Raw genomic sequence first — 26,994 nt, 5'->3', positions numbered from 1 at the left:
TTGGTAACTAGATAAAAGGGACCATCCTGAATAAAGATCAATTTTTGTTGGAATAACAGTTGGGTTACTTAGAATGTACAGCACATTCCAGGCCATTCAGCCCAATTGGTCTATGCTGGTGTTTCTGCTCCACACGAGCCTCTTCCTGCTCGTCTTCATCTAATCCCATCAGCATATCCTTCTATTCCTTTCTTCCTCGTGTGTTTATCGAGCTTCCCCTTAAATGCATCCATGCTATTCGCCTCAACCACTCCTTGTGGTCGCGAATTCCACATTCTAATCACTCTCTGGATAAAGAATTTTCTCCTGAATTCCTTATTAGATTTATTAGTGACTCATTTATATTTATGACCTCTAGTTTTGGACTCCCCCACAAGTGGAAACATCTTCTCTACATCTACCCTACTAAAGTCTTTCATAATCTTAAAGACTTCTATCAGGTCACCCCTCAGTCTTCTCTTTTCTAGAGAAAAGAGCCCCAGCCTATTCAATCTTTCCTAATAGCTATAACCTCTCAGTTCTGGTATCATCCTAATAAATCTTTTTTGCACCGTCACCAATGCCTCTATATCTTTTCCATAATATGGAGACCAGGACTGTTCACAATACTCCAAGAGTGGTCTAACCAAGGTTCTATACAAGTTTAACATAACTTCCCTGCTTTTCAATTCTATCCCTCTAGAAACAAACCCCAGTGCTTTGTTTGCTTTTTTTTTAATGGCCTTAATAACCTGTGTCGCTACTTTTAGTGATTTGTGTATCTGTACCCACATATCCCTCTGTTCCTTTACCCCATTTACTATTATTTCCCAAGGAATATGTGGCCTCCTTATTCTTCCTACCAAAATGCACCACCTCACACTTATCTATATTGAAATTAATTTGCCAATTACACGTCCATTCTGCAAGTCTTTTTGTATTTTGTCACAGTTCTCCTCAGTATTAACTTCACCCCTCAATTCGTTGTCGTTAACAAATTTTGAAATTGTGCTTCCGATTCCTGAGTCCAAATTGTTTAGTAAACGGTGACCAACAGTGGTCCCAGCACCGATCCTTGTAGAACACCACTTCCCACCTTTTGCCAGTCTGAGTAGCTACCTTGAACCCCATTCTCTGTTTTGTAGCCAGCTTGCTATCCATTCTGCTACTTGTTCCCTGACTCCACACGCTCTGACCTTAGTCAAGAATGCGGTACTTTATCGAAGGCCTTTTGAAAATCCAAAAAAATACATCTACTTTGTCTACCCTTTCTGTTACTTCTTCAAAGAATTCAATAAGGTTGGTCGAGCATGACCTTCCCTTCTGCAATCCGTGCTGACTTATTCTTTATTATATTTTCAGTTTCTAGATATCTTTCTATTACATCTTTGAGTAAGGATTTCATTATCTTTCCTGCCACTGATGTTAAGCTAACTGGTCTATAGTTCCCTGGACTTGTTCTATCTCTCTTTTTAATTATGGGATTAACATTAGCTGTCGCCAGTCCTCTGACACTATTCCCTTTTCTAGTGAATATATATATATATATATAAAATAGTGCCTCTGCTATCTCCTCCCTAACTTCTTTTAATATGTGTGGATGCAATCTATCCAGACCAAGGGTTTTATCTTCTTTAAGTTTGATTAGTTTATCAATTATCTCCCCAAATTTCTGTCTTTATATCTTTTTTGATCACTTCGAATCTTATGCCCACCATGTTAATCTCCCTGGTAAATACCGAGGCAAAGTAATAATTTAATATTTCTGCCATTTCGCTGTCATTACCTGAGAGTTTATTGTGTGTATCCTTTAGTGGCATTATCCCATTCCGACTTTTCTTTTGTTATTTATGTGTCTGTACAATACTTTATTATTTCTATTCCTTGATAATTTAATTTCATAGCTTCTCTTCACTTTCCTAATTGTTTTTTTGACTTCTTTTCCTAACCTTTTCGTATTCCCTTTTTGTGATAAATTCAGATACTTTTTTCTCTTATAATGAGCAGTACTTTTTTCCGATTTTATACTCAAGCCATACAGAACAGGGGTGTTTTACTCTCTCAGTTCCAATTCACTTCAATCATTCCTCAGACAGAAAGTGAGAGGGGGGAAAAGGAAAGTGGTAGAGATGGAGGGATAGAAAAAAAGTTAGGGTGGAGAGATTAGCGAAGAAAGCAGGTTGAGAGAGGGGACGAGCAAGGAGAGGATAGAGGAGACAGGAAAGGTGGGAGGAGGAGGAAAGAAGAGAGAAAGGCAGGAGAGAAAAAGAGATGGAGAGAGAAAAGAGGAGTGAGAGAAATGAGAGAGACAAACAGCGAAAGGAAGAAGGAGGGAGGGTGGGGGAAGAAGGAGGGAGGGTGGGGGAAGAAGGAGGGAGGGTGGGGGAAGAAGGAGGGAGGGTGGGGGAAGAAGGAGGGAGGGTGGGGGAAGAAGGAGGGAGGGTGGGGGAAGAAGGAGGGAGGGTGGGGGAAGAAGGAGGGAGGGTGGGGGAAGAAGGAGGGAGGGTGGGGGAAGAAGGAGGGAGGGTGGGGGAAGAAGGAGGGAGGGTGGGGGAAGAAGGAGGGAGGGTGGGGGAAGAAGGAGGGAGGGTGGGGGAAGAAGGAGGGAGGGTGGGGGAAGAAGGAGGGAGGGTGGGGGAAGAAGGAGGGAGGGTGGGGGAAGAAGGAGGGAGGGTGGGGGAAGAAGGAGGGAGGGTGGGGGAAGAAGGAGGGAGGGTGGGGGAAGAAGGAGGGGAGATCTTCAGCAACGACTTTACAAGTCCCTCGAAATGGTGCAATCAAGAGAAGAAAATCAGGATGGGTGACAAGAACACTGAAGGAATCTTACCTTTCAAGCAGGTGTCACAGTTCCTAGGATTACAGGTTGAAGAATTTGTAACACTATTTCGGATTCCCGGATTGCGAGTGTGGGATCGTTGAACCACCCCGGAGAGCTCAAAAATCTACTACTGTTGAAGTTGGGACCTCCCTCGTCTTTATAGCCCAGCACCACACCCGGGAGAATATTTAACCACGTATCATCGGAATGAACTCACTGAACCCAGTCCTCTCCTTTAAATGGACAACTTCTCCAGGAGATAAGAATTTTTGGTGAACTTTGCCTCATTTGTTTCTGTTGCAAGTGTCAGAGGTCAAGAGTCATGAGGGAAGACTTTTTTTTTAAAAACTGGGGCATTTCAACCTTGCCTGGAGATATCTTATAGATGTTTATAAGATAAGTTATAAAGGTGATACGAGGAAAAACCTTTTAACACAGCAAGTGGTTATAATCGAGAATGTACTGCCAGAGGGGGTGGTGGAGGCAGAGTTAAACGTGGCTTTCAAAAAGGAACTGGAATAGTACTTGAAAGGAAAAAATTTGCAGGGCTACGGGGATAAGGCGGGGGAGTGGGACTAGCTGGATTGCTTATGCATACAGCCGGTACAGACTCGATGGGCCAAATGGCCACCTTCCGTGCTGTAACCTTCCTATAATTCTATGATATGTTAATAGTACTGGGGAAAAAAAGTAAAGGCAGACAATTACTTCAAAGTATATTGCATGAATAGCTCAAAGGGATACAGGTTCTGGCAGGCAAATTTAGGACTGATATTGGGGTGTTCTACAGAGAGTAATCAACATTTGGAAAGGACTTCCTACAAGAGGAGCGGACGTTCAGTAATTTAAGTACCAGTTGGATGCTGCAATTGAGGCAAATTTGTTTCCATGTTAATGACATTGGGGCAATCCAGCTCCATCTTTATGGATCAATTTTTTTTTAAAAGCCATAGACTATCATGATTTAGTTTTATTTTAAGCTTCTTTCTGTCTAATTGGACCACCTGTTAGATTATTGTATTAGTGGTGCCCTTCAAAAGGGACAATTGTGGTGCTGATTTCTGTCAGGTGACATTGAGGCAACTCAGTGCCACCCTTATTGGTCCAATTAGATCCGATTCTTTAGCAATTTGTCAAAGCTCCATAACACCGAGCAGTACTTGCCCTGGAGGTCTGTTAACAGGTGCCAATTATAGGCTTGGCACCATTAGCTTGAACTAATTGTTTCCAAACAGATTCAGCTGCTGTTGTACTAATATCATCTCTTGCAATGGCACAACTGACAGACAAGAAGAACTGAAGGTTGTTTTTCAATCGATAACTTCTCTGTTCCTTAATTTTGTGACACGTCACACAGTTGTAATTGTGATGTATCTGCTTCACAAGCTGTACTTATGACAAAAATTATTTGCTCAGGAATTTAAGTTGCACCTAACTTAAAAAGAAAACATGGACAGTTGCAGGAGCAGCTCGTTCTGGCAACACATCAGCTCCAGGGAGTGTGTACCTCTGAATCGTCTCACGTCTTGTCAACCCACCTTGATTTTTCCCCTCAAGTTGGCACCTCTATTGAGGGAATTGTAGATGCATTGGTGTAAAGTCGCTCGACCTTTCTCTGTACTCCACCCTGTCTCTTCTCCTTCTCTAACCACAAGCTCTGAAACTCTCTTTCTCCCCCGCACTCCGCGAGAAATTATTGGTGTGTTACGCCAATGAAGTCAGAACTGGTCTCAAATGTGATGCCCCCATTAATCAAATAGCTCATCAAAACTCACTACCCATTACAAACTGTACCCTTGTAAACAATTTTACAACACCAAGTTATAGTCCAACAATTTTATTTTAAAATCCACAAGCTTTCGGAGGCTTCCTCCTTCCTCAGGTGAATGTGGAACTGAAATCCTCGAACCTATCGCATTTATAAATCACAGAACAATGCCTGGTGATTACAGAGGGTTTTTTCAACTGCCCGTTGACAAGGCAACCAAAGTGTTCAGACAGATAGGTGTTACCTACAGGCCCACCGAATATACAAACGGCCAGAACTAAAAAAACAGATGATGTGGAGATGCCAATTAAAAAAAAGTGCGAATGAGGTGGAAACATAGAAACATCCGGAAGGAAAAGACAGCAATTGACCCGTTATATTAAAAACAGATAACATTTGTTCGCTGGTGGGGTAACGTGTAGCGTGACATGAACCCAAGATCCCGGTTGAGGCCGTCCTCATGGGTGCGGAACTTGGCTATCAATTTCTGCTCGACGATTTTGCGTTGTCGAGTGTCTCGAAGGCCGCCTTGGAGAACGCTTACCCGAAGGTCGGTGGCTGAATGTCCTTGACTGCTGAAGTGTTCCCCGACTGGGAGGGAACCCTCCTGTCTGGCGATTGTTGCGCGGTGTCCTCTTTTGCTCTGTTTTTTTTTTAAATTGGCATCTCCACATCATCTGTTTTTTTAGTTCTGGCCATTTGTATATTCGGTGGGCCTGTAGGTAACACCTATCTGTCTGAACACTTTGGTTGCCTTGGCAACGGGCAGTTGAAAAAACTATCTGTAATCACCAGGCATTGTTCTGTGATTTATAAGTGCGAAGGGTTCGAGGATTTCAGTTCCACATTCACCGGAGGAAAGAGGAAGCCTCCGAAAGCTTGTGGATTTTAAAATAAAATTGTTGGACGATAACTTGGTGTTGTAAAATTGTTTACAATTGTCAACCCCAGTCCATCACCGGCATCTCCACATCAAACTGGACCCTAGCATGAACTAACCCCTTTCAGAATTAACTCAGTAGGTAGCACTCTTACCTCTCGAGACAGAAGGTTGTGAATTCAAGTCCCACCTCCAGAGATGTGAGCACACAATCCAGGCTGATACTTCACTGCAGTACTGAGGGAGTGCTGCACTGTCAGAGGTGCTGTCTTTTGGAAAAGATTTGAAACCGAGGCCATCTCAGGTGGATGTAAAAGATCCCCTGGCACTATTTCGAACAAGAGCAGGGGAGTTCTCCCCGGTGTCCCGGACAATATTTATCCCTCAACCAAAATCATTTTTTAAAAAAAAGCAAATTATCTGGTCATTAGCTCATTGTAATTTGTGGGATCTTGCTGTGCTCAAATTGGCTGCTGTGTTTCCCTACAATACAACAGTGACTACACTTCAAAATGTATTTAATCAGCTGTAAAACACTTTGGGACGTCCTGAAAGACGCAATATAAACACAAGTTCTTTTTTCTCTTCTTTCAGGATAGTGAGACAATGTTCACTCTGGTTAAGGCCCATTTAACAATGACGTATATACACACTTTCCTGACTTTGAACACTCCTCTTTTATAAGTGCTGCTAGAGGACTATTAACAGCACCCACTGCACTGTCTTTATTTGTCCAGCTGTTTCCTTTTTGAAGGGTCACATTACTTTAATCACTGATTCATTCAGTGACAGCTCATTCCGATTATTGTCAGGATTTACATCACACAGGAACATTTGCTTTTCATCATTTACTGTTCTCATTTCTCTAAAAAGATTTTTTAGCCTTGGAGGGAAGTATCTGAGACTTGATCTTATCGAAGTATATAAAGGTAGAAAACGGAAAGGAAAAGATAGATCTGGAATATTACCTTAAATGAAATGGTGAAATAAGAACAAGGTTCAAACTAATAAAAAGCAAATTTCAGAAAGATGTCTCACATAAACTATGTAAAGCAGCAAGTAACTGGGTCAGGCAGATCAGGAAGTTCAGAGATTTGATCCCTAGTCTGGGCTGAGTTAATTAATCTTTAAAAGATTTCACAAGATTACAAGACAAATACAGTAGAAGAAAGCCATTCGGCCCATCTTAGAGCAACAATCCATAATGATCCATACGTCTCCCTATTGTAACATCCAATTGCTTCTTAAATGATTCCAAGGTTTTCATCTCCATTTCTCTATCCGGGAGTCCATTCCATGTATTGTATTCTTACTTTCCTTCGAAGGAGAGCAGGGGAGTTCTCCCCGGTGTCCTGGCCAATATTTTTCCCTCAACTAACATCACTAAAACAGATTATCTGTTCATTATCACATTGCTCTTTGTGGGACCTTGCTGTGCACAAATCAGCTGCCGTGTTTCCTATATTATATCATTGACAACACTTGAAAAGTATTTCATTGGCTGTAAAGCACTTGGGACATCCTGAGGTCATGAAAGGCGCTATATAAATGCAATTCTTTCTTTTTTTTCTTTATTGATCTTTGTGTGACATCAGTCTGAAATTTGCCTTTTAGTAGTTTGAACCTGTGACCCCTTGTTCTAACGCCACCATTTAATTTAAAGTAATATTCCAGATTTATCTTTTCCAGACCATTTTCTATCTTATATACAACCTCAAGACGCCCCAAAATGCTTTACAGCCAATGAAGTACTTTTGAAGTGTAGTCACTGTTGTAATGTAGGAAACACGGCAGCCAATTTATGCACAGCAAGATCCCACAAACAGCAATGTGATAATAACCAGATATTCTGTTTTTTTAGTGATGTTGGTCTTGAGGGATAAATGTTATCCAGGGCACCAGGGAGAACTACCCTGCTATCCTTTGAAATAGTACCATGGGATGTTTTACATCCACCTGAGATGCCAGATGGGTCCTCGTTTTAACGTTTCATCTGAAAGACGGCACCTCCGACGGTGCAGCACTCCCTCAGCACGGCACTGGGGGTGTCAGCCTAGATTATGCGCTCAAGTCTCTGGAGTGGGACTTGAATCTTCTGACTCAGAGGTGAGAGGGCACTACCCACTGAGCCACGCCTGACACAAATGGTGGCAGAAATGCCTCAGCTGGTTAAGGCAGTATCGGGGCCATACGGAGCAGGATGATGCCAGGTTCAATCCCCAGTCTGCACTGAGGGTGCTGATCTCACCAGACCATGGTTGGAGAGCTACAATTGCCATTAGTCCCCCAATCTAGGGATGGGGACACTCAACTAATCTCAATTGTGGGTAAACTCATAGAATGCATAATTCAAGACAGAATTAGCAGGTATTTAGAAATGCATGGCTCAATCATGGCCAGGTGGAATTTGTTAAAGGCAAGTCATGTTTGACAAATTTAATAGAGTTTTTTTGAAGAAGTGACCAATTGGATAGACAAAGGCAATGCATTAAATGTAGTGTATATGGATTTTCAGAAGGCATCTGATAAAATATTTCACAGAAAGTTTGGTACAAAAATCCAGACATATGTATGAGAGAAAATATAACAGAAGGGATAGAAAGTTGGATGATGGACTGAAAACAGAGGAAGAGGGTTAATGGGTGTTGGAAATGATTACCTAAGGGGTCAGCGCTGGGTCCACTTTTGTTCTCAGTATATTTATGTAAATGATTTGGACTTTGACATGGAAAACACTATCAAAATTTGGAGATGACACAAAAGTAGGGGGTTTAGGAAAGAGCAAGAAGAACTATAAAAGATTTCATAGACAGTTTAGTGGGATTGACAGAGGGGTGGCAGATAATATTTGATGTGGTTAAGTGTGAGGTAATACGTTTTGGGAGGAAAAACCAAGGAATGGGAATAAAGAGTCAATGGAAAGAACCCGAAGGTTGTGGAGACCTCGGGGCTCAAATATATAATTTGCTGAAATTTAGGGTGAGGGTGGGGGGCGTGGGAGAAGACCTTAAGGAGCCGGTCCAAGCTAGTCCAGCAACGGGGGATTGGGGACTTCTGAAGGACAAGTGGAGCAAAACAGAGCGAGCAACATGGGAAGCAAGCGGATAGCAGCAAAGCAAAGATCGTACAATGGGATGGGAGCAGCATGGCTAGCCCAGTGTGGAGTGAAGCATGCCAGCGGATAGGCAGAAACTCAACCTGTCGGAGCAGGCCAGGTAGTGCAATCAAGGCAGTCCAGCAGAGAATACAGTCTCGGTAGAAAGCCATGGCGAAGGCAAAGGTTACAGAATAGGCTGATAGCCAGCGGGGAAATGGGATTCAGCTCAGTGGAAAGCAGATTTCTGCCCAACAGGATCCAAAGGAGCATCAGAGTAAAGCTGAGACACCAGCAGTGCACGTGGATGGATGTTGAGAGAGTTAGGAAAATAATTGGTTAGGAATCGGACAAGTTGACAGCCTCCCACAGGATGAAGGGAAATGGAAACGCGGGACGCCCACAGTGTACCAGGCTTGGGAACTCGCGGGCTGCAGACAATGGATTTCCACCATCCAGGACAGAGCAGGCCACTAGATCAGCTTCCCTGTGTCATGGGCACACCATGAGCTCCAGGTTCCCCTCTAAATCACACAGCATCCTGACTTGGACATATACAATGGGAACAGGAGTAGGCCATTCACCCCCCCACTCCACCCCCGCCCCAAGCCTGTACCGCCATTCAATCAGCTCATGGCTGATCTGTACCTCAACTCCATTTACCCGCTCTTGCCCCATATCCCTTGATGCACTTACCCAACAAATGTCCAGTGATCTCAGTCTTGAAAATTTCAATTGACCCCCAGCATCCATAAACATTTTGGGGAGAGAGTTCCAGATTTCCCTTTATGTGCAAGAGTACTTTCTAATTTCACTTCTAAATGGCTTAGCTCTAATTTTAAGATTGTGCCCCCTTGTTCTGGATCCCACCGCCAGAGGAAATAGTTTCTCTGTATCTACCTTATCATTTGAAAGACCTCAATTAGATCACCCCTCAACCTTCTAAAGTCAAACAAACTTTATACAACCTATCGCACCCTTTAGGCCCTGGTATCATTCTGGTGAATCTGGTGAATATCGCCATTCTTTCATCACTGCTGGGTCAATATCCTGGAATTCCCTAATGCCATTGTGGGACCACCACAAGGACTGTAGCAATTCAAGAAGAAAAGGCCCACTGCCACCTTCTCGGGGCAACCAGGGATAGGCAAGGAATGCGGCCTAGTCAGTGTTGCTCACACCCCAAGAATGAATAAAAAACAATAAGACATCTGCAGATGGCAGGTCGTGGAACTGCCCCTAATATTGTGTTGTTCATCCCGGTTGCTTTTATATCTCGCACTGTTCTCAGGTACCTTCGTAAACAGGAATATGTGGGAGTTGGAGGTTAAGGACTATTACATTTTCAACCATAAGTGCTGAGAAGGAAGGTTCCAGAGAATTTGTCTCCCCATGAGGACTGGCCAAATAAGATCTCCCAAACCGAAGAGACCCACTCGCGTTTACTCACAAAACTCATACCTAGAGGTAGCTACCGCTGACCTGAGCTGGCATGGACACCCATCTCACTCTTGGTGCCAATCCCAGAGCTATAATGTAACCCTACTCATAAGCAGTGGTGAAGGGACTATGTGCAATATCTAGGCTGACACTCAGTACTGAAGGAGTGCTGAGACGTTAAACTGAGGCCCCGTCTGCCCTCTCAGATGGACGTAAAAGATCCCATGGCATTATTTTGAAGAAGAGCTAGGAAGTTCTATCCAGTATCCCGGCCAATATTTATCCCTCAACCAACATTCACTAAAAAAGAACAGATTATTTGGTCATTATCACATTGCTGTTTGTGGGATCTTGCTGTGCGCAAAATGGCTGCTGCATTGCCTACATCACAACAGTGACTGCACTTCAAAAGTTTAATTGGCTGTGAAGTGCTTTGGGACGTCCTGAGGTCGTGAGAGACAGTTTATAAATGCAAGTCTTTCTTTCGTTCTTTCTCCAATTACAGACCAGCTGTTGTTTCTATTTGTTCTCCTCCAATTTGTCCATCCCATGCTTTGCTGTAGCGATTTCAGGGGTAAATTTTGACTGAGCCGGGAAGGGAGCGGTGGAGGCCGGGGGGGGGGGGTGGGGGGGTAGTGGCGGGAGATTCTCGGGTGTGAAAATCGGAAGGTAAGTGGGTGGGTCGCAATCGCTTAACGAGCCAATCAATTTTACTTCCGGGTTTCGCCAGCTGGCTGGCTGGCTGTCGGTCAGGAAGGCCTACTGCAGCAGGCCGCAGCCGGGGGTCGGAGGGAAGGATCATGGGCCGGGGAGAAGATCGGGGGGGGGGGGGGGCAGGAAGAAGATCGGGCGGTTGGAAAGAAGATCGGAGGTCACTGGAGGTCAGGTTAAGAGTCAGAGGTAGGTGGGGGTCCACCATCGATAGGGGGGGGGGGGGGCCAGCATCGGGGTGTGGGTGAAGGTCCTGTCGGCCAGGTGAGCTTGTTGGGCCTGGATGAAGCACTCCTATTCCTCAGGGCCCACAAGCAGTGCAATAAAGGCCCTCATTCACCTCATGGATCCGGCCCTTCCCTCCTGCTTTCACCTGACATAAATTGGAGGCGACGGGAAACCCGAACAGTTAAGATTAAATTCATTTTAATTTTCCAATACACAAAATATTAAGTATCTCAATGAGGAACATGGCCCTTTTAAGTATCGGCCTGCCGGCTTTAACCCTCTTTTTCGGGTACATTGATGACCGTATCGATACTGTTTCCTGCCCCCCCACCCCCCGAACTGGAAAATTTCATCAACTTTACTGCCAATTTCCACCCTTCCCTCGCCTTCACATGGTCCATCTCCGACTCGTCCCTTCCTCGACTTCTCTATCTCCATTTCTGGGGATAGGCTGTCAACCAATATCTATTATAAGCCCACGACTCCCACAGCTACCCTTGATTACACTTCCTCCCACCCCGCTTCCTGTAAGGACTCTATTCCCTTCTCCCAGTTTCTCTGTCTCCATGTACAGAGGCGGGACTTAGTGGTGTTTGTTCTCCACACGCAGACCAATCTGTCCGAGTTAAACCCAAAAGTGGGCAAGTCTGAGCCAGGGCGTGGGTCCCGCTCCAAAAACCTGTTATTTTAACCTCCCAGCCGTTCTTGGGGGTTAATATTTACCCCCGGGTATCTAGGGTTAGTAAGGAGGCACGGGGAGTTGCTAATTTAGATTCATTCTCCGTCATGTTTCCTTCCCATGTGAGGTCAGGTGCGGCTTATAAACCGATGCGTGGGAGGCACAGCCAGCTGTGAATGCCTGACTATTTAAGAGTAAATATTTGGTAAACAATTACAATCGATCTGCTTTGTTGGATTGTCATCTCGGTCAAGGAGGGAAGAAGCACTTAAAGCTTGAACATCCTTGTCACAAGGCTGAACTGTAACTAATTTGCATAATATTTAATGTTAGGAGTGGCTTTTTTCCAGGAGGTAATAATTGACATAAAAGTTACAACATGGAAACCGACTGTTTGGCCCAATCAGTCTGTGATGGCAGTTATCCTCCACACAAGCAGTCATCCTAATCCTATGTGCCCAATCTGTTCCTAAATCCCTTTATCCCTCTTGCCTTCAACCATCTATCTAACCCATTCTTAAAAGTTGACATGGTCTCCGGTTCAGCAGACATTTCGCCTCGGATTTGAGAGACGACAACACGACATTTCTGCACCTTTAATGCCCTTGTCCCCATTAAAACCATTACTCTCGCTCACCCTGGTCGTTCCCCCAGAACGGCCCTTATCTCCACTCCCTTAAGTTCGCAGGACGCAGACTTGAACGTTTATGGCGGACAACTGGTTTAGCCAGATCTGGCTGGACCACATACAGCAAAGTCGGGTCCTGCTCTCCTCTGCCAAAACTGCTCACTATTCCAGGATCATCCAAGGTAACCCCTGGCTTCTCTTCTCCGGCACAAACAGTCTTCTTAAACTTCTCTCCCCTGCCTCCTCCACCCCCCCCCCAACAACAAGTGCGGTGAACTCATGGACGATTTTGTCACTAGGATTGAGACCATCCATTCAGCTGCCTCTGCCGCTTCTCTCCCTTCCCCTCGCCCACCGAGCCAAACTTCCCCAATGGTTCCCCTCTGCCCTAGAACTGGCACCTTTCTCTAGTGTCTCTCCTCATGCCCTTTCCAAGCTCATCTTGATCGTGAGACCGACACCCTACCCACTCGACCCCATTCCCACCAAACTGCTGACCAGTACCGTGCTCACATACAGATCAGGAAGGTCCCAGGCTCGATCCCCGGTTTGTGATTTGTTAGCTAAGCCCAGCCTGGGCAATAGTTAAGGCACCAGAATTGGCCTCAGTGGACTTGGGGTTTGGGTGGGGACAAGACCTGGTGCCTCAGTCACTTGCCGACACTCACTGTCTAGGCTAACACATGAGGAGTAGCTAGATGGACAAGGGACCAAAGGGTAACTGGGACCTACAGGACAGTAACCCAAACGAGAGTCAACACCTTCAAAATTGGGGGGGGGGGGGGGGGGGGGGGGAGAAAATTGTGAGAGAAAAGAAAAAACCTGAGAGGTAGAAAAATACAATTTGTTGCCTGTTGACAATTCACAAAGATCCCATTAGAGGAAGCACTAAACCACCATTATGTCCCTCCGTTACACTCCTCCCCACTACAGCCAATTCTCAGTCCCATGCTGTTCTCCGAGACAAACATTACAGCAATTAGACCACACAAACAAGGTCTGCCAGATGATTTAAGAAAAGACTTGCATTTATATAGCGCCTTTCAAATCCTCAGCACCATCCCAAAGCGCTTTACAGCCAATGAAGAATTTTTGTAGTCACTGTTGTAATGTAGCGTGGATAAAGGGGTCGGCCATTCAAGACTGAGACGAGGAGGAATTTCTTCACTCAGAGGGTCGTGAATCTTTGGAATTCTCTACCCCAGAAGGCTGCAGATGCTGAGTCATTGAGTATATTCAAGGCTGTGATAAACAGATTTCTGGACTCTAGCGGAATTAAGGGATATGGGGATCGGGCAGGAAAGTGGAGTTGAGGTCGAAGATCATGATCTGATTGAGCGGCGGAGCAGGCTCGAGGGGCTATGCGGCCTACTCCTGCTCTTATTCCTTATGTTCTTATTCAGGAAACGCGGCGGCCAATTTGTGCACAGCAAGACCCCACAAACAACAATGTGATAATGACCAGATAATCTGTTTTTTAGTGATGGCTGATGGATAAATGTTGGGCAGGACACCAGGGAGAACTCCCCTGCTCTTCTTCGAATAGCGCTGTGGGATCTTTTACATCCACCCGAGAGGGCAGTTGTGGCCCCGGTTTAACGTCTCATCCGAACGACGGCACCTCCAACTGTGCAGCACTCCCTCAGTACTGCACTGGGATTGTCAGTCTAGATTATGGACTCCAGTCCCTGGAGAGGGACTTGAACCCATGACCTTATGACCCACTGAGCCAAGGCTGACACCTTAGTGGCAGCAGAAACTAAAGGGACAGAATTCCTCCTGTGGGTTAATTGGAGCTGAGAAGCCAGCATCAATACAAAATGGGAAATGTTGAATTTCTACACTGAAACTAGTGGAATGGGCAGGAAATCTCAGACCATCGTGCCTGGCTGGTACCTTGCACTTTCTAGTGGCTGGTCAATGGGAAATTGAGTGGAGATCTAGAATCCGTCTGACATGGTCCCAGTAGCACGGACGTGAGTCTCAGTGAGTCAAATGCTTATGACTCAAACCCGCATAGACCACAAAAGGAAAAGGCTTTTTCGTTCTTTCCTGTTTTGGACAACACTATTGTGCTATTAGTAGTGTTCAGCGACGGTATATCTCAGCTGCTTTTACTTGTTTTCTGCTTTTGTTATGAGCCTGGGCCATAGGAAGGTGGAATTGTGGCCCCTCCTCCCCTCTTTAGGGAAGGAAAAGTGGAAGTTGGATAGAAAGCAAAACTGAGAAGGTTCGGTGGAGGGGGAAGGGGAGTGCAGAAGGTGCAAAAGGACGAGCACCTGAAGGGTCGTGACTTACAAGGCTACGGACCAAGTGCTGGAAAGTGGGATTAGGCTGGGTGGCTCATATTCGGCCAGCACGGACACAATGGGCCGAATGGCCTCCTTCCATGCCGTAAATATTCTATGATTCTATGAAATGCTGTCGCAGTTTCTGTCACCGGTTATTATTCCAACTCTACCATCTCTGCCCAGGGCTCCGGGTGAAAGGGAGAGAGGCCACAAATGGTCCCCAGGCTGTACATTAATGGGCTGTGCAGTAACCGGGCTGAGTGAAGAACTACCATAGACTAGACTGATGATTCACTGGTGCAGAGGGAGCAAGCCTCATCCTGTTTGACGTGAACGGACCTCTGTACTAGTTGCGTATCAAGTGTTTATTTTGACGATGTTTCTCATTACCCCTTGTTTTACCTGGTATCTGTTGTTTGTCATTGGCCATTTATTCTAGTCTACATTTATCAATCCGGTACTCACCAAGGAGAGCCAAACTCAGAGGGAGCACAGGTTGGGGTTAGGGCTACAACACTGTAGCCCCCGAATCTCTGATCCACATTCCCTTCGAGATGATCCAGTACTGAGCCTCGGGTCACCAACTCTGGCTGGGTGCATTTCTGGAGGTTTCATCACATGACCTCCCACTTCAAACTGCCCCGCCCCCACGCTCCTGCCATTGGTCCATCCTCTAAAAGCATTGCGTTCCCACGGCCAATTGGAAAAGGAACAGACTCTTTGTTACCCAACTGGATTAATCTTGACTGTTAGTCAAACAGCTTTATTTCCCTATGTCTAATATTTTTATAACTAATAAATGAAAGTGTTCAAAGAAAAAGATAAAGCACATTTATTGTTTAATGGCCCCTATAGTTTTGCTGACATTTGAACTGACGCTAATCAAGAATGTTTTCAGTACTGTTCTCCTCTGGGTAATGGACATTTGGAATTTGGGAGAGGGGGGGTGAGGAGGGGCCCAGGAGGTGTGTCAGGGTGGTCCCCAAAAGAGTGTCTCTCTCCCCCTCCCCAACATAGAAAAATTTGAATTCCTCCAGGTTCACAAGGAACCCAGATTCTTTTTAAACTAAAGAAATAAGTCATTAGTCTGTTAACTGAGAGCATTAAAGCAATGATGCAATCTGCTTACTCCAAACCCAAATACTGGGTGCTGCCAGTCAATGTTGGAACCTGCCTCCTCGCAGAGTCCACGTACACGACTCTTAATTATGTTTCCTCTAAAGGTTTCTTCTCCATCACCCTCTTAAAATTTATAACATCCTGCATTCTCACTGCCTCCACAAATAGGCTATTCCAAAAGTTTGCCACCTGTGTGGGTACCAAGGTAAGAAAAAGAAACTACGCCATGTTCTCCGCAGCCTTCAACATGTCATCGATGACGACGAACACCTCGCTATGGCCATCCCCACACCTCCACTACTCGCCTTTAAACAGCCACCCAACCTCAAACAGACCATCGTTCGCAGCAAATTACCCAGCTTTCAGGAGAACAGCGTCCACGACACCGCACAACCCTGCCACGGCAACCTCTGCAAGACATGCCAGATCATCGACACTGATACCACCATCACACGAGAGGACACCACCCACCAGGTACATGGTTCACACTCCTGTGACTCGGCCAACGTTGTCTACCTCATACGTTGCAGGAAAGGATGCCCCGGAGCATGGTACATTGGCGAGACCATGCAGACGCTGCGACAACGGATGAACGGACACCGCGCAACAATCGCCAGACAGGAGGGTTCCCTCCCAGTCGGGGAACACTTCAGCAGTCAGGGACATTCAGCCACCGATCTTCGGGTAAGCATACTCCAAGGCGGCCTTCGAGACACTCGACAACGCAAAATCGTCGAGCAGAAATTGATAGCCAAGTTCCGCACCCATGAAGACGGCCTCAACTGGGATCTTGGGTTCATGTCACGCTACATGTAACCCCACCAGCGAACAAAAGCTATCTGTTTTTAATATAATGGGTCATTTGCTGGCTTTCTCTGCCTTCCGGATGTTTCTGCCTCTCTCTCTCTCTGTTTTTTTTTCCTGTTTGTTTTTTTGTTGAATGTGTATTCGGGGGTTCTGTAGGTGACACCTCTCTGTCTGAACACGGTGATTGCCTTGGCAACGGGCAGTTGCAGGGGCAGTCTGTAAACACCATGGGCTCGATTTTAGGAGCGTGTTTCCGGCGGGTTACCAGCGGGGTGGCCCCGAAAATCCCGATCTCCGGTCACGTGACCGGATCGCGACGAAATCCCGGCCACATCCGGGTACCGCGCTGACGTGCGGGGCTGCGCGCGCAAGCCCCGCTGGTGGGAATCCCGCAGGCAATTAAAGCCAGCGGGGTTCCACTTGAGAGTACTTAACTTGCTCGTTGTGGTCAGTTAATGAGCTGAAGCAGCTGTCAAAAGAGGAAGTGTGGGATTTTAGGTTCAAGGCAGTGAGTTTCCCACACTGGGGGAAACAGTCTCCCTCCAACCAGGCGCGTTGCAGCCAGCAGCCTGTGGCAGGTGCCTAGGTGCGCTCCACGGGGGAGAGCCCTCACCCACGCAGGAGGCCACCGCGTCACATAGGGCAACCCCTGCCCTCCACCACCCCCCGCCAAGCCAGAGGACAGACCGACACGAAACCGCAGCCCCAGTCCGAGGAACCACCCACCTACCCTGCACAACCCCTCAGACCAACACCTGCCAGTTGGGTGGTGTGTGGACACCCTCGGAGGACGAAGAGCATGACCAGCACCAGCAGCCTCGCAGTCCATGCCGTCCGCCGCATAGACGTGGATCCCCCCAACACGGTGTTGTTGCACGCCCACCTGCACAGCAGGAGGGAGGGCTACCACAGAGAGAGACGCATCGCAGAGGGCACTACCCTCGCCACAGGGTCCACAGACCGAGGCGCAGCTCCCCGGACCTCTCCGAGCAGCAGTGCACAGGGAGGAGCAGATTCGCTCGACATGTAGTCGTGGAGATCTGCAGCCTCTTTCATGCCGAGCTGCTCCTGGCTGGCCCCAGCACCAACTGCTTACCTGTCGCTGGCAAAGTCACCACTGCCCTCCACACCTTCTCCTCCGCATCCTTCCAGGGTGCAGCCAGCTACACCGCCGATGTCTCTCAGTCGTCTGCGCAGACGAGCCCTGCAAATACACCTGCACCTACTCTGCAGTAACACGATCGGTGGCATCAGTGGTGGATCCTCATAGTGATACCCAGGAGCGGGCATTATTGGACACAACGGACAGGATTCGCGGAGACATGGCAGTGGTGGTGTCAATATAATGTGTGCTGTTTGTTGCTCTGAAATTCAATATGGGTAACACCCATGACAAACCCTCAGACACCCTTGTGCACCCCCTTCATGCTGACGAGACGTTTGCCTTACGCTGCCTACTGCACATATGTGATGCATGCCCTGTGGCTGCAGCACAGGTGGTGGCAGGTTGAGTGAGGCTGGCCGTGAGGGAGATGCACGAGAGGGTGAGTATGGGATGGAGCCATGAGATTGTATGAGGATTGGGTTGCGTGTTAGTGGCAGGATGAGTACTAGCGAGGTGAGTAGGTGGAGGTAAGATGAGGATGGGGTTTGAGTGGGTATGAGGGGTGATGTGACAGAATAGTGTTGGCGGTGCCGAAGGAGATTTGGGGTGGGGGCAGTGTTGTGGCAGACGGAGTGTAGGGGAAAGACTTCGTGTTCTCACTGTGGCTGACCTACTGCGGTCATTGCAGCGCCTCCTGCACTGTATGCAGGTGGGCCATATGTTGGTGGCGCAGGTGACCCCCTCTGCCACCTCGAGCCAGGCCTTCTTGGTGGCAGAGGCAGGCCGCTTCCTCCCGCCCGCCGGGGGGAAGATCTGTGTCCTCCCCCTCCTCCTCACCCCATCTGATGATACCTGGGGTGAGGCATCATTAAACTGGGAGCAGCCTTCCCCCTGGGCTGCTCCATGCTGCAATTTGTCCCATTGGTTGCAGCATCTGTCAGTGGAGGACTGCCCCTTTAACTAGAGAGCCTCCAGCTGACAGATCGTACTGCGCATGCGCAGCCCGACCGACGCGCAGGCCAGCGCCGTGGACCCCGGAGGAGCAGGTAATTGATTCCTATTAGTGTGTTGCCTGCTACGATCGCGTGGGCAACCCACTAATTTCGCCGTCCGTGTTTTCGACGCTCCCGGAGGACCACCCGCTGGGAACCCGCAGGCCTGCTAAATTCGAGCCCCATGTATTGTTCTGTGATGTATAAATGCGTAGGCTTCAAGGAGCTCCTGACATTTACCTGAGGAAGGAGGAAACCTCCGAAAGCTTGTAGATTTCAAATAAAAATCGTTGGACTATAACTTGGTGTTGTAAAATTGTTTAAAAAAGAAAGAAAGACTTGCATTTATATAGCGCCTTTTACATCCTCAGGATATCCCAAAGAGCTTCACAGCCGATGAAATACTTTTGGAGGTTATGCCGTTATGGGTGTAAAATATCCCATGGCAATATTCAAAGAAGAGCGGGGGATTTCTCCCCCGGTGTCCTGGGCCAACATTTATCCCTCAACCAACATCACTAAAATCAGATTATCTGGTTGTTTATCTCACTGCTGTTTGTGGGATCTTCCTGTGTGAAAACTGGCTGCCATGTTTGCCTGCATAACAACTGCACTTCAAAAGTACTTCATTTCCTGTGAAGCACTTTGAGGCGTTCTGAGGACATGAAAGGCGCTATATAAATGCAAGTTCTTTTCTTTCTTTTCTGAGGGACTGCTGTCAGAGTTGGCGTCCTTTTGGATGAGATGCCAAACTGTGGTCCCATCTGCCTGTTAAGCAGATGTTAAGGTGCCACGGCAATATTTGAAGAAAAGAACTTTATTTATATTGAGCCGTTCATACACCTTTTATTTGGAGGAAGTGAGTGGATTCAAAGGAGAAATTGTTCAACGTTGAACAAATAAAAGGTGTTGCTATGGGAACCCATATGAGTCCCAGCTATGCCTGCCTTTTTGTGGGATATGTGGAACATTCCTTGTTCCAGTCCTACTCGGGCCCCCTCCCTCACCTCTTTTTCGATGCTGTATCGATGTTGTTTCCAGCTCTCCCCCCACCCCCCACCCCCGAACTGAAAAATTTCATCAACTTTACTTCCAATTTCCACCCTTCCCTCGCCTTCACATGGTCCATCTCCGACTCTTTCCTTCCCTTCCTCGACTTCTCTATCTCCATTTCTGGGGATAGGCTGTCAACCAATATCTACCATAAGCTACCTTGATTACACTTCCTCCCACCCCGCTTCCTGTAAGGACTCCATTCCCTTCTCCCAGTTTCTCCGTCTCCATCGCATCTGTTCTGACGATACCACCTTCCGCACCAGTGCTTCTGATATGTCTTCCCTTCACCTCAACCGAGGATCCCCTCCACTGTAGTTAACAGGGCCCTCGACCGTGTCAGTCCCATTTCCCGCATTTCTGCCCTCACCCCTTCCCCACCCTCCCAGAACCATGATAGGGTCCCCCTTGTCCTCACCTTCCACCCCACCAGCCTCCACATTCAACGTATCATCCTCCGCCCTTTCTGCCACCTCCGGACCAGACTTATCTACTTTAAGTACAGCCAGCCTTTCTAGTACCTCCTCTTTATCAATTTTTAGCCCATCCAGTATCTCAACTACCTCCTCTTTTACTGTGACTTTGGCAGCATCTTCTTCCTTGGTAAAGACAGGTGCAAAGTAGTCATTTAGTACCTGAGCCATGCCCTCTGCCTCCATGAGTACACCTCCTTTTTGGTCCCTAATCATCCCCACCCCTCCTCTTACAACCTGTTTACCACTTATATGTCTATAGAAGACTATTGGATTCCCTTTTATGTTAGCTGCAAGTCTATTCTCATTCTCTCTCTTTGCCCCTCTTATTTTCTTTTTCACTTCTCCTCTGTACTTTCAATATTCATCCAGGTTCTCACTTGTATTATCAACCTGACATCTGTCATATGCCCCCTTTTTTTTGCTTCATCTTACTCTCTATCTCTTTTGTCATCCAGGGAGCTCTGGTTTTGGTTTCTCTACCTTTCCCTCTCGTGGGAATGTACCTGGACTGTACCCGAACCATCTCCTCTTTAAAGGCCGTCCATTGTTCATTTACAGTTTTGCCTGCCAATCTTTGATTCCAATTTACCCGGGCCAGATCCGTTCTCAACCCACTGAAATTGGCCCTCCTCCAATTAAGTATTTTTACTCTAGAATGCTCCTTGTCCTTTTCCATAGCTAATCTAAACCTTATGATACTATGATCATAAGGAATAAGTGTGTACCATCCACAGGATGCACTGCAGCAACTCGCCAAGGCTTCTTCGACAGCACCTCCCAAACCCGCAACCTCTACCACCTAGAAGGACAAGGGCAGCAGGCACATGGGAACAACACCACCTGCACGTTCCCCTCCAAGTCACACACCATCCCAACTTGGAAATATATCGTCGTTCCTTCATTGTCGCTGGGTCAAAATCCTGGAACTCCCTCCCTAACAGCACTGTGGGAGAACCGTCACCACACGGACTGCAGCGGTTCAAGAAGGCGGCTCACCACCACCTTCTCAAGGGCAATTAGGGATGGGCAATAAATGCCGGCTTCGCCAGCGACGCCTACATCCCATGAACGAATAAAAAAAAATGATCACTGTTCCATAAACGTTCCCCCACTGACACTTGCTCCACTTGGCCCAGCTCATTTCCCAGAACCAGATCCAGCAATGCCTCCTTCCTCGTTGGGCCGGAAACATACTGGTCAAGAAAGTTCTCCTGAACGCACTTCAGAAATTCCTCCCCCTCTTTGCCCTTTACACTATTACTATCCCAGTCTATATTAGGGTCGTTGAAGTCCCCCATTATTACTACTCTATAGTTCTTGAGTTCTATACAAGCTTAACATAACTTTTCTGCTTTTCAATTCTATCCCTCTGGAAATGAATTCCAGTGCTTGGTTTGCCTTTTTTATGGCCTCATTAACCTGCATCGCTACCTTTAGTGATTTGTGCATCTGTACCCTGCTCCTTTACCCCATTTAGACTCTTATTATCCAAGCAATATGTGGCCTGCTTATTCTTCCTACCAAAATGCACCACCTCACACTTATCTATATTGAAATTCATTTGCCAATTACATGCCCACTTTGCAAGTTTATTCACGCCTTCTTGCTTACTAATATATCCGTGTAAGGGCAAGGGGATATATAACGCTATCCTATATACACCCAACAGTCACTTTAAAATAAGGGTCATCAGAAGCAGAGAAAGAAACAAATTGTTAACTGCTGGACAGGAATTCAGTTCCGCTGGAGGAAAAAGGTGAAAGATTTCTGCAAACAGAGAAACTTGCTTCAAAACAGAATTTACTTGCTGTTCCCGTAATACAATGTTTCCTGCCATTGTACACTTATACTCTTCCTTCTCAAAATGTTCTACACATGCAGGATCTTTATCTGCTCTATTCCTGTGTATGGCTATTTAACATTAATTTTCCACTCATTATTTCCCCTATTTCTACCAGTTCCTGTTTCTCTCTCATCGCTGGTTTATTTACTTGAGCAAGAATCCTAAATGTAAAATTAGAACTAAAAACCATTTAAGTCAGCATTCAAAACCAAACAGAGAGAGGAAGAAAAAAATCACCAATTTTCATTTGTATTATCTCAAGATTTAAAAAAAAATTACCTTTTCTCTCCAGAATTTTCACCTGACGAAGGGGATAATCTCCGAAAGCTTGTGATTTTAAAATAAATTTGTTGGACTATAACCTGGTGTTGTAAGATTCCTTACATTTGTCCACCCCAGTCCATCACCGGCATCTCCACATCAGAATTTTCCAAGTTCAGGCTTTAAGTCGAAGAGAGATTGCTCAATATTTTGACTTCCTCATGCCTCACTTTTCATGCCAGTTTTGACCAGGTTGTTTCTTTTTACAGGGGCTGGAATAGGTTCTTAATTTTTAAATTCTCCCTCTTCCTCCTCTCCTATTATCTCTGCACAGAGATAAAACTGTCTCCCTGAGCGACAAGAAACGATAACCTGTTAAAACACAATACGCAACAGGATTAGTTACAAAAACCTGGGGTCTGGATTTAGAAATAGGGATTCATAACTTTACTGCCGTAACGAAAAAGAAAAGATCAATGCTGCAGTTTGCTTCTTACGAAATAATTATGGATGAGACCGGCCATTTGGCCCATCTTAGTCCATCCCTTACGTTCCTCCAATTGTTTCTTAAATGATTCCAGGGTTTTTGCCTCCTCTCCTCTATCTGGATGCTTATTCCACATGTTGAACACTCTCTTTGCGAAGATGAATTTCCTGATAACATGCCTAAAATTTGAACCCGTGTCTCACTGCTTTACTCGCACAACTCAAAGGTTCCATTTGGAGGGTTTATTTTTTTTCCCCCTTCCTTTAACAGTCTTATACCCCTCTATAAGATCACCTCTCACAAAGACGACTCACTTTCAGGCTAGGAAGCCCACGGTTGTCCTGTCTATCTTCATAATTGAGAGTCCTGGCCCAGGGAATCAGTCTCGAGGCTCCTCTCTGCACTGCCTCCAGCACTTGAATGCCTTGCTTGTTTCTTGGCAACCAGAAGTGGAAAAAGTGCTCAAGGGTGCAATCTGACCAGAGCACTATACCTGTCTGGTATTGTACTGTTTACTCTGTGTGGTTTGGCATCCTGTTAGCTTTGTCGATTACTGCTTTAAATTGGTTGTACATATTTGTGTTGAGTCAACTCTGCCTCCCAAATCTCTTTCAGCTTCACCTTCAGTTATTTCAATGAATGTGCATTATCTATATTTCCCTCCTTATATGCAGAACTTTATAATGTCTGCATTCAATTTCCCCAGCCATTGTTCAGCCTACCAACATATCTTGCCCAACTAATTATGCAATTTCTTCTCCCACTTTCGACATCATCCACAAATTTCACCACTCTGCACTGAGTTTCTGAATCCAAGTCATTTATATAATTAGAAACAAAAACAACTTGCATTTATATAGCGCCTTTAATGTAGTAAAAGCGTCCCGAGGCGCTTCACAGGAGCGTAAATCAGACAAAAACTGGGGCCGAGCCAAAGAAAGGAGACATTAGGACAGGTGGCCAAAAGCTTGGTCAAAGAGGTAGGTTTTAAGGAGTGTCTTAAAGGAGGAGAGAGAGGCGGAGAGGCAGAGTGGTTTAGGGAGGGAATTCCAGAGCTTAGGTCCTAGGCAGCTGAAGGCACGGCCGCCAATGGTGGAGCAATGGAAGTGGATGAATGCAGAAGAGGCCTGAGTTGGAAGAGCGCAGAGATCGCTGAGGGTTGTAGGGCCGGAGGAGGTTATGGAGATAGGGAGGAGAGGAGCCATGGAGGGATTTGAACATGAGGGTGAGAATTTTAAAATCAAGGGGTTGCTGGACCGGGAGTCAATGTAAGTCAGTGAGCACAGGGGTGATGGGTGAATGGACTTGGTGTGAGTTAGGATATGGGAAGCAGAATTTTGAATGAGCTTAGGAAGATAGGAAGATAAGAACAGGAGTAGGCCATTTAGCCCCTCGAGCCTGTTCTGCCATTCAGTGAGATCGTGGGCATCATTTTAGTACCCGCTATCGGGTGCGTTCCTGGCGGGGGGGGCTCCGAAAATCGGGGAATCCCGGAGCGGGTTCGGAGCCCGGCTCCAACCTGCCCACTTCCGGGTTCCCCACTGACGCGTAGGTGGGAATCCCGCAGGCAATTAAAGCCAGCGGGATGCCACTTGAAAGTATTTATGTTGCTTGTTCAGGTCGTTTACAGACCTGATTGAGCTGTTTTATTAGGAGGGGTGGGATTTTACACTGAACTGAGACTGTTTCCCATACTGGGGGAAACACTCCCAGTTCAAACGGAGGTGTTGCAGCTGCAAAGGTGCATTCGACAGGTGGCCACTCGGTCACATTGGACAAAGTTTGGCCTCCACCACCCTCCTCCTAACAAGAAAATTCACCGACCTGGAACCGCAACCCCGGTGTGTGGACACACTTACCTACCTTGCGGACCCCCTCAGATGTACATCTTCTGGATGGGGGCCGCCGTAGCTGCAGTCATGACCTCCTCGGAGGGCGAACAGCATCACCAGCCTCACCAGCCTCGCCGTCCGCCTCTGACACGTGGAGCTCCACAACACAGTGCTGTGACACATCCACCTGTACAGCAGGAGGGAGGGCAACCGCAGAGAGAGATGCGTCGCAGAGGGCACTACCCTCGCCACAGGGTCCACAGACCGAGGCTCAGCTTCCTGGACCTCTCTGAGCAGCAGTGCACACGGAGGCTCAGAGTCACTCGACATGTAGTCGTGGACATCTGCAGCCTCCTTCATGCCGAGCTGCTCCCGGCTGGCCCGAGCACCATCTTCTTACCTGTCACTGTCAAAGTCACCACTGCCCTCAACAACTTCTCCTCCGCATCCTTCCAGGGTGCCACCGGGGACATCGCCGACGTCTCTCAGTCGTCTGCACAAAAGAGCCCTGCAAATACACCTACACCCACTCTGCAGTGGCACAATGGGTGGCATCAGTTGTGGGTCTTCATAGTGATCCTCAGGAAAGGGCATTATTGCACAAACCAGACAAGGTTCGCAAAGACGTGACAGTAGTGGTGCCAATATAATATGTAATGTGAGTTGGTCAGAAATTCAATATAAGTAAAAACCATGACAAACCCTCAAACACCCTTGTGCATCCCCTTCATGCTCACGACACGTTTGCCTTACGCTGCCTACTGCACATATGTGATGCATGCCCTGTGGCTGCAGCACAGGTAGTGGCAGGTTGGGTGAGGCTGACTGTGAGAGAGATGCATGAGAGGGTGAGTATGGGATAGAGCCATGAGATTGTATGAGGATTGGGTTGCGTGGTAGTGGCGGGATGAGTACTGGCGAGGTGAGTAAGTGCAGGTAAGATGAGGATGAGGTTTGAGTGCGTATGAGGGGTGATGTGACAGAGTAGTGTTGGCAGTGCAGAAGGAGATGTGGGGTGGGGGCGGTGATGTGGCAGATGGAGTGTAGGGGAATGAGTAAGTGTACTCACTTTGGCTGACCTACTGAGGTCATTGCAGCACCTCCTGCACTGTATGCAGGTGGGCGATATGTTGATGGTGCTGGTGACCTCCTCTGCCACCTCGAGCCAGGCCTTCCTGGTGGCAGAGGCAGGCTGCTTCCTCCCGCCCGCCGGGGGGAAGATCTCTGTCCTCCCCCTCCTCCTCACCCCATCTAATGATACCTGGAGTGAGGCATCATTAAACTGGGAGCAGCCTTCCCCCTGGGCTACTCCATGCTGTAATTTTTTCTGTTTGTTGCAGCATCTGTCAGTGGAGGACTGCCCTTTCAAATAGAGCTCCTCCAGCTGACAGATCTTACTGTGCATGCGCAGCCCGCCCGACGCGCAGATCAGCAGTGGGGAACCCGGAAGAGCAGGTAAGTGGATCCAATTGGGCTGCGATCGCGCGGAGGGCTGACTAATTTCACCGGGCGCGTTACCCACGCACCCAATAGCCCCCCCGCCGCAAACCCGCAGCCCTGCTAACATCGAGCCCCATGGCTGATCTGTGACCTAACTCCATATACCCGCCTTAGCCCCCTATCCCTTAATACCTTTGGTTAACAAAAATCTATCAACCTCAGATTTAAAATGAACAATTGAACTAGCATCAATTACCATTTGTGGAAGAGAGTTCCAAACTTCTACCACCCTTTGTGTGTAGAAGTGTTTCCTAGCTTCACTCCTGAAAGTCCTGGCTCTAATTTTTAGGCTATGTCCCCTAGTCCGAGACTCCCCAACCAGAGGAAATAGTTTCTCTCTATCCACCCTATCAGTTCCCCTTAATATCGTGAAAACTTCGATCAAATCACCCCTTAATCTTTTAAATTCCAAGAACTACAACTCTAGTTTGTGTAATCCCTCCTTGTAATTTAACCTTTGGAGTCCAGGTATCATTCTGGACTCCCTCCAAGGCCAATATATCCTTCCTAAGGTGCGGTGCCCAGAACTGTACACAGTATTCCAGGTGTGGCCTGACCAGGGCTTTGTATAGCTGTAGTGTAACTTCTACCCCCTTGTACTCCAGTCCTCTAGGTATAAAGGCCAGCATTCCATTAGCCTTTTTGATTATTTTCTGTACCCGTACATGACATTTTAATGGTCCATGTCAAGTCTCTTTGGACTGCCACTGTTTCAAGATTTTCACCATTTAGAAAGTATTCTGATCTATCCTTTTTGGGTCCAAAGTGGATGACCTCACACTTGCCTACATTGAAATCCATTTGCCACAGTTTTGCCCATTCACTTAATCTATTAATATCTCTCTGTAATTTTATGCTTCCACCTACACTGCTTACAGTGCTGCCTATCCTTGTGTCATCGGCAAACTTGGATATGTGGCTCTCTCTCCCGTCATCTAAGTTATTAATAAATACAGTGAATAGTTGAGCTTAAGTTTACGGAGGCTGCAAGGTGGCAGGCCGG

At 46.9% G+C, this 26,994-nt stretch overlaps 1 pseudogene; it reads right to left on the bottom strand.

The window, feature by feature from the left end:
• LOC137299605 (N-acetyllactosaminide beta-1,3-N-acetylglucosaminyltransferase 3 pseudogene) overlaps window positions 1-26,994 on the bottom strand; it is an 80,713-nt pseudogene that overhangs the window by 7,171 nt on the left and 46,548 nt on the right.

Source organism: Heptranchias perlo, chromosome 29, assembly GCF_035084215.1.
Source record: "Heptranchias perlo isolate sHepPer1 chromosome 29, sHepPer1.hap1, whole genome shotgun sequence".
Classification (NCBI taxonomy): domain Eukaryota; kingdom Metazoa; phylum Chordata; class Chondrichthyes; order Hexanchiformes; family Hexanchidae; genus Heptranchias; species Heptranchias perlo.
The sequence above is the reverse complement of the archived record's forward strand: the minus strand, read 5'-3'. Positions and strand labels throughout refer to the sequence as shown.